The following is a 5,280-nucleotide window of genomic DNA, read 5'->3' as shown; positions in this document are numbered from 1 at the left end:
TATAAAATTTTGTTTGCAATAAAAAATTCATAATGGGAAGTAATTTTTTAGATTTCAAAAATCCTAACCAGTATGAGGTGGAACTCCGTTCCCCTCGAAATTCACTCCCCGGACTCCGTCACCCCACGTACCCCCCATCGTCCTGCTCCCTGCATTTCTCTTCACTTGGTGCATTCGGCTCCATTTTAAGGTGAAAACATGCGCCGGTACTTGAGTGGCAAGTCTGGGCGAGTGTTTGTTCCAGTTTCTGTGCCGACACAGAGCCACTGCTGGTAAAAAAGGGGTATGAGTCTTATTGTTGATTGCTGGTAGTTGCTTCTACTTGATGCTGTATATATCAGGAGGCAGATCGCTGTCTGTGCTCCTATTTGTAGAGGCCATATTTAAATCCAATCGTATGCAAAGCAGTAGCTGCTCATTTGCATTAAATTAAATTTATTTAATCAATAGTTGCTGTCACTCACTAAATCACCAAGTAGGAAAAACTTAAGGTCACTTTGTCATTGAAAACTAGGATCAGTGTGAATAACCCTTCAGTGAATGATGCTATTTAAACACATTTACATAATTCAGTAACCATCAGAAATGAAGTGACATTGTGCCTTCCTTCCTGGCAGCAGCTCAAATATTTCAATTTGCTTTATGGCAAACTGACAACATAACAAGTAACACAAACTTTTGGCCAAAATGAATCCATTTCATTTGGTTAAAAGGCCAGACTGGCTATTTTTAATCAAACAGGCGAGTTTTTTTAAACTACACATTAAAATGTGAATGCCTCTATAGTTGATGTGTTAAGAAATCTTGCATATAAATAGTTTTTTACATAGTAATAAACAACAAACATATATATATATATATATATATATATATATATATATATATACACATAGAAATTGGAAGTTAATTTGTGCAAAACATGTTTTTTATTTCGGCATGTACAGAAGTCTCCCTTTATTACGTGCAATTTTTTGCATGTTAATGGTTTATTATTTTATGTTTAGGTTTCCATGACATTATAATAACTGAGAATATATTAAAGGATTAGTCCATTTTCTTAAAAACAAAATCCAGATAATTGACTCACCGCTATGCCATCCAAAATTTTGATGTCTTTCTGTGTTCAGTCGAGAAGAAATTATGTTTTTTGAGGAAAACATTCCAGCATTTTTTTCATTTTAAATGGACTTTAATGGACCCCCAACACGTAACAGTTTTAATACGGTTTAAAATTGCAGTTTCAAAGGACCCTAAACGATCTCAAACGAGGCATAAGGGTCTTATCTAGTGAAACGTTTGCATAAAAATATGCACTTTTAAATTACAACTTCTCGTCTTTCTCCGGTCCTATGACGCGCCAGCGCGACCGCGCGTAATTGTATAATGACGTGGAAAGGTCACGTGTTACATATATGAAAATAAATAATATAAACAATATAAACAATAAACTGACACAAAGATATAAATTAGTATCATTCGACATACAACAACGTCGGAACGGTCTTCTTTCTCCACACTTGTAAACACTGGGGCGTAGTCTTGCATACGTCATCCATGACCTCTTGATGTGATGACCTATTACGTGAGGTCGCGCTGGCTCGTCACAGGACCGGAGGAAGACAAGAAGTTGTGGTTTAAAAGTGCATATTTTTATCAATCGTTTCGTTAGATAAGACCCTTTTGCCTCGTTTGAGATTGTTTAGAGTCCTGTGAAACTGCTATTTTAAACTGCATTAAAACTGTTAAGTGTTGGTGTCCATTAAAGTCTATTAAAATGAGAAAAATCCTGGAATGTTTTCCTCAGGAAACATGGTTTCTTCTGCACTGAGCGGAGAGAGACATCGACATTTTGGATGACATGGTGGTGAGTAAATTATCTGGATTTTTTAAGAAAATGGACTAATCCTTTGAGAATGTTTAAAGAACAATTTGTACTATGTCTCCTGAAATTGATAAATTACACATGAACTTTAATCTATTGGCTCACCTGTTGCATCCTCTTTGTTTCAGTCGTACGTTACAGTTCAAACATGTACTGCAGTTCTGGATGACCTCTGGCAATCTAAGTAATTCAACATAAAAATATGAAGGACTTAGCATGAGTTTGACTGCTGTTCTTTCTCACATGCACAAGCTGTCAAGAGTGTCATAATCACCCATGAGGCCTCACTGACAACCTGCTGAGACGCTTGTGAGAAAAGACACGCACTTCAGTGACACACAAATCACACACACTTTTTAAAACACTTCACAGCGGTTGTGTTCTGACACGACACTCACCCACTTTTACTTTATTACTGTCATCTTTCTTTTCTCTGCGGGCATCGCGCCGTCTGCACGCTCCGACCTGCGCGCCTGTGCGTACTCTCGTGCTGGCAAGCTGATGACGGCAGTTTGGAAACACATAAGAGGCTTGAGTGAGAAATCTGATGACACTATTAGAGAAAATGTGAGACTAAGCAAAGCAGCATAATTTTCCCTCTTATTCGCTTATAACTTACCATCCAGGCAAACCTGCTTTTCCTCTTCAGGTTTGGTGGGACCTGAGACCATCCCAGCAGGGCTTTGAACTATCGGCCTCACGGAGCCAATCCAGCTGCAAAGCCAAAATCAAGACATGTTTGGAGCGTCAGGCCAATAGCGCGGCAGCACTTCAGTAAACCCCGCCCTCAATATGCCTACCTGGATCTAACGTCACACAATCCCGCCCATTTCAGTGTTAGGATGAAGTCAGATCAGTCTGACAGGAGACAGGAGTTAGATCACATCATACAACAAACATAATGGAAAGAACCCAGGCGACTGTTTGCACGGTGAAAGCCAAGATGAGAAGATGGAGATGTTTGTTCTGGCTGCAGTATACTCTTGAAGTTTATGTTGGTTGCAACAAGCAATCTCGCAACTGATCTCAGATCAATAAGCAGGGGTGCACATAACTTTTTTGTCCTGGTTCTCAAAGGAGCACCTGGAGATGTTGCTTGTTACTCACACTATTCATAGCACAGACATCCAACATGCTGTCATCATCACTAATCTCCTGACTACTCTCTTTGCCATACGTCTACATGGTAGACAATGATGTACATAAAATAAAATATGCCTGGTTATTGTTTTTCACCTATGTACCACTCCTCTAGCCACGAGAGGCCTGCTCTGGTCCAAGGTATTCGGCGGGCCAGAAAACCCTGGCCTCTAGCCCCAACTTAGCACCGGCGAGGTACGATAATGCCTCGGAAGTGACAATGCAAACACTAGCACGCCCGCTTGTGGCCCGGTAGTGTGAACACGGCTAATGAGCCAATGTGTCAGCCTTACTTGATGACCTTACATTTCAATGCATGTACATCATGGTCCTGAACTATGGCAAGCCGTTTTAACTTTTATTCGTTGTGTTCTTGATATCAACAATTCAATTTTCACTAGTTAAAATTGTAATTCTTGACATCAGAAATGACATTTCTACTAGTAACAATGGTAATTCTTCATATCAACAATTTAATTCTTCATATCAACAATTCATTTCTTCATATCAACAATTCAATTCTTGATATATGTAATTGTATTTTCACAAGTGAAATATCACCATAGGCTACCATTCAAATTCAATTCTTGATATTAAGAATTACATTTCCACTAGTAACAATGTAAATTGTTGATATCAACAATTCAATTATTGATATCAAGAGTTAAATTATTGATATCAACAATGGAGTTCTTGATATCAAGAATTAAATTGTTACTAGTTAAAATGTTAATTCTTGATATCAATAATTCTATTGTCACTAGTAACAATGTTAATTTCTGTTATCTGAAATTGTATTTCTGATATCAATATCATTTCAGATATCTAAAATGGCTTTCTTACTAGTAACAATCCCATTCATGATATCAGAAATTAAAATTGTCACTGGTGACAATCGAATTATTGATATCAAGACTTAACATTTTAACTGGTAACAATTGAATTCTTGATATCAAGAACTCGATTGTTGATATCAAGAATTGAATTGTTGATATCAAGAATTGAATTGTTGATATCAAGAATTAACATTGTTACTAGTGGAAATGTAATTCTTGATATCAAGAACTGAATTGTTGATGTCAAGAATTGAATTGTTGATATCAACAATTGAATTGTTGATATCAGGAATTGAATTGTTGATGTCGGGAATTGAATTGTTGATATCAAGAATTAACATTGTTACTAGTGAAGGTGTAATTGTTGATGTCAACAGTTGGATTTGAATGGCAACCTATGGTGACATTTCACTAGTGAAAATACAATTACAGATATCAATAACTTAATTGTTGATATCAATAACTTAATTGCTGATATCAAGAATTGAATTGTTGATATCAAGAACTGAATTGTTGATATCAAGAATTGAATTGTTGATATCAAGAATTGAATTGTTGATATCAAGAATTAAATTGCTGATATCAAGAATTAACATTGTTACTAGTGGGAATGTAATTGTTGATATCAAGAATTAAATTGCTGATATCAAGAATTAACATTGTTACTAGTGGGAATGTAATTGTTGATATCAAGAATTGCCATTGTTACTAGTAGAAATGTAATATCTGATATCAAGAATTAGAATTTTAACTAGTGAAAATTGAATTGTTGATATCACAAATTCATATCCTACGAATGAATAAAAGTTAAAACGGCTTGCCATACTGAACATCAATCTGATGAATTCTGCTGCTGATGGGTTCTGTTAATCTTATTTTGCTTAGTAGAAAATTTATTATAAAACAGACACGTGCAATTTTGTTGTGCTTTCACAGTGACAAGTTCTCTTCTCCAATAGAAGAGTTGGAAGAGATGGTATAAATGGCACAAATCTAATCAGGGTTTAAGGCGTGGGCCAGGTTAATCCCACCATGATAATAAGCATGATCATAAAATTATATCGATCGATTGTCACTGAAATATAACCCATAAGAGTGTTTTCTAAATTAGCGCCCCTAAAGGCAGCGATGTGGCGATGCCACAAAAACCTCAGTTTGGGGTTTCATCTGGCAGCTGGAAATTCCCATAGCTCAGCTGGTAGAACCTTGCATTAGCAGCACAAATGACACAGGTTTGATCTATACGTCAAAGCAAATTTTGTGAATTAATGCTAACTAAGATTTAGGATATTTCCCAACTCAAATTGGAGATTATGTATGGAACTGCATTTTTTTTGTCACTGAACACCTCATTAAATGTTTCTAAATACTTTTAATGTTACTAATTTTGAGATTGGAAACATCTTAAATCCGAGTGGTCCA

At 36.3% G+C, this 5,280-nt stretch overlaps 1 long non-coding RNA gene across 1 annotated transcript; it reads right to left on the bottom strand.

The window, feature by feature from the left end:
• Positions 1-1,982: 1,982 nt before the first annotated feature.
• Positions 1,983-2,599, bottom strand: LOC129430886 (uncharacterized). The gene is made up of 3 exons (XR_008639666.2): positions 2,502-2,599; positions 2,281-2,380; positions 1,983-2,062 (listed from the first exon to the last, which is right to left on the bottom strand). It is a non-coding gene; the product is annotated as an uncharacterized lncRNA (long non-coding RNA).
• Positions 2,600-5,280: the final 2,681 nt, after the last annotated feature.

The sequence above is a fragment of the Misgurnus anguillicaudatus genome, chromosome 13 (assembly GCF_027580225.2).
Source record: "Misgurnus anguillicaudatus chromosome 13, ASM2758022v2, whole genome shotgun sequence".
Taxonomy (NCBI): Eukaryota; Metazoa; Chordata; class Actinopteri; order Cypriniformes; family Cobitidae; genus Misgurnus; species Misgurnus anguillicaudatus.
The sequence above is the reverse complement of the archived record's forward strand: the minus strand, read 5'-3'. Positions and strand labels throughout refer to the sequence as shown.